Below are 3077 nucleotides of genomic sequence, written 5' to 3'. Positions count from 1 at the left end.
GTGGGAAGGGCTGGGGTACAACTGGTACCTTTACTACTGGGAACTTGAGATGAGGGTCTTGTTCCATTCTGTACAGATACCATGTCCTCGGACCCTCTCCACCATCCTGGGTGAAGCCCAGAGTGAGTGCTGGGGCTTAGGAACCTGATCCACTCACGTGAGCCTCTGATCTCTGTGCCCACAGCGGACGACGCGTGTGGCGGGACCCTGCGGGGCCAGAGCGGCATCATCTCCAGCCCCCACTTCCCCTCGGAGTACCACAACAATGCTGACTGCACGTGGACCATCCTGGCCGAGCTGGGTGACACCATCGCCCTGGTCTTTATTGACTTCCAGCTGGAGGACGGTTATGACTTTCTGGAAGTCACGGGGACCGAAGGCTCCTCCCTGTGGTAAGTCCACCACCCCCTTCCTCCTCTGTCCCTGCGACTGTGGCTTCTGGGAGGCCGTCTCCCTGGCCCCTGGCCTGTAGCTAGAGGGCTCTGTGGGTTTTCTCCACCTGCTAGGTTTTGAGTTTCATTCGACAAGGAAATCCCTGCATACCTTTAGTGCCAGCCAGGGATGTATAGTTTTAGCAGTTTTGGTATGCGATTTGAAAAGTGTCCTTGCTAAAGAATTTCATAGTGGGTCTTGGTCAACTCTTTGCATTCTAACTAAACATGTTCTGGTCTCTGAAATGAGACAGGGTCTCAGTGAAACAATGTGAAATATGGTTCCATTCCTGGAAGATGTATTCATAGCATCTAACAAAGGACGTGACCTATGCGTGTTTCTGCAGGGAGTCAGTTCCTGACCATCTCTCCGTCATCTGGTTTTACTGAAAAGTGCAGGCTTTTCTGTGGTGTATGAGCCCCTCTCCCCCTCCCCCCCCCCCGCCAGGGACTCTCCATGCTGACGGGGGTTCAGGAGGAGAGGGGTGACCAAAACCACCGTCCTTTGTTGCTTGTTGTCTCCCAGCCTTGAACCTGTGAGAAGTGCTCAGGATGGTGGTGGGGGGCGCTGGAAGAAGTGGGCAGCTTCTTTCTGGGAGGCGTGGAGGGCGTGGTGTGCTATTTAGAGCACTCTGTGTTGTCTTGTGCATGTTACAAGGATTACAGCCTGGGGGACCCATGTCAAGGTTCAGAGTCAACAGAACAATGTGACCAGCTGGGCGTCTCTGCCACCTTCACCACTGCACAGTGCCAGGGGAAGGCAGGGTATGTGGCCTGGGGGTAGGGAAGGAGGGCTGAATGAAATAGAAGTGGGCAGCCAGAGTTCAGGAAGGACAGTGCCCAGGAAAGACGGAGTAGGGGGACGGGAGGAAACAGAAGGCGGGGTACACTTGTTGAGCCCTTCTCCCTCCCAGGGCTGTGTGGTAGAAACCCCAGTTGAGTGAGACTGGTCCTTTGAAGTGCCAAATCATACTTGGTAGGAGCCAAGTATGGCTGTGGGAAAGACGGGGCACAGTGAGAATGGACCCCTCCCAAATACAGGCCATGAGACCTGGGGCCCATTTTAGCCTGAGGATTCAAATTTCCTGGTGCATGACAGGTGAGGCAGCCTGCGAGTCGGAAGACCTTGGTGTCATAAGCTTGGGTGAACTTGGCCAGTCACTTACCACCCTGGAGGGGGTATAGAGAGAAGCACCTATGAGCCAAAGACACGGAGTGCTGTGTGTGCGTGATGTTCTCAGTAGCAGTCTATGGGTGACGGTGGTAATTTGGGACTAGGATTGGGTTGAAAATCTGGCTGAGTCTCTACTAAATTGGAATCCTAGTGACCAGCCTAAAGACCCTTTATCCCTGGCCTCTTTATGTAAAATACCTATTTTTCTGATTCTAAATATAACACATATGCCTCTGATGGGAAATATTAAAAGGTATAGAGAAATGCTTAGCAAGGATTAAAATATTGATGCAATTCCCTTTGACCTTTGTTTGCTTTGCCTAAAACAATCTAATTGGTTATTTACATATATTTTGATATTATAAATTAGTTCATGTGTTTTTAACTTAATGCTATATCATGCACTTTTTCCTGTACCATACATGTCGCCAAAATGTAATAGGTGTGATAACAAGATCATTCAGTGAGCGTTTATTATCACTATCCTTCAGGCCAGTTATATACTCTCACAACCACAAGTTTTTATCGTCCTTATAAAAACTTGATGAAATAAGTATCATCATTGTCCTGATGAGAAAATGAGGCCCGAAGAGATTGTGTCACTTAGTTGAAGTCACAAAGCTAGAAAGGAACAGAGCTGGAATCCAGCCTAAGTTAGCTGGATTTGTAAGTCCATCCTTGGGCCTCCCTGGTGGCACAAGGGGTTAAGTCTCAGAAGTATGAAGCTATCTGCGGCCACTGCATTACGAGTTTGATCCCTGGCCAGGGAGGTGACCCACATGGCACAGCAGACCTCTCCTGTTTCACCCACTGTTCCCCTCAGCAGTGTACTTCAGTTGATTTGCCTATTCTGCTCCCCACTCTCACCCCCCTGCACCTTGGGTCTACACCCTAGTTCTTGTTTACATAAATAAATAAAATAAATATTTTTATAAAGCCTATCTTCTTAGAACAGCCCCTAGGTCAGGGTGTTTGTGAAGAACGGTCTTGTCTCCATGGCATTCCCTGTCAGGCCGTGGCATCATTTACTGAGACCTCTCGTAGATTGTTCCTCTGAACACCTGCCAACATGGATATCCCTGCCAGCTTCCTCTCCTCCAGCCCCAAGGCTTCTCAGACTCACTTGTTTATCCGTGGGCCAAATGGTCTCCCACAGCTTCTGCCCCCCAGGTGTGAGTCTCCACGTTGTCCAGACTTCTGGAGTGAAACAAATCTGAAAGAGTATTCCTTTTCCTATTAAGTCACTCAGTGGGGAAGGAATTAAGCTGAGGAAATCGTTAGGGGAGTCATTCAGAACGCTTTGCCATAAGATTAAATTATAATTATTTACAGGGTTGGTGTCACCACTGCCAGGCAGGATGCATTTGTTGGTCTAATTTATATTTGCATAGCAATTATGGATAAACAAACTTGGAGGCTCAGGACGAATGTCCAGAAAACCTGTTCTTTCCTCTGCCCCTCTCCTTTATGGA

General features: G+C 48.9%; 1 protein-coding gene across 1 annotated transcript in view; it reads left to right on the top strand.

The window, feature by feature from the left end:
- The window catches only part of CSMD2 (CUB and Sushi multiple domains 2), a 460842-nt gene that overhangs the window by 128821 nt on the left and 328944 nt on the right, over window positions 1-3077 (top strand). Inside the window, exon 4 of the mRNA XM_012722353.1 lies at window positions 185-392. The gene's annotated coding sequence lies outside the window, so the exon portion shown is untranslated. The remainder of the gene's footprint in view (window positions 1-184; window positions 393-3077) is intronic.

Source organism: Condylura cristata, unplaced genomic scaffold (assembly GCF_000260355.1).
Source record: "Condylura cristata isolate star-nosed mole 26May11 unplaced genomic scaffold, ConCri1.0 scaffold00008, whole genome shotgun sequence".
NCBI classification, from domain to species: domain Eukaryota; kingdom Metazoa; phylum Chordata; class Mammalia; order Eulipotyphla; family Talpidae; genus Condylura; species Condylura cristata.
Note: the sequence above shows the minus strand (reverse complement) of the source record. Positions and strands in the feature narration are given on the sequence as shown.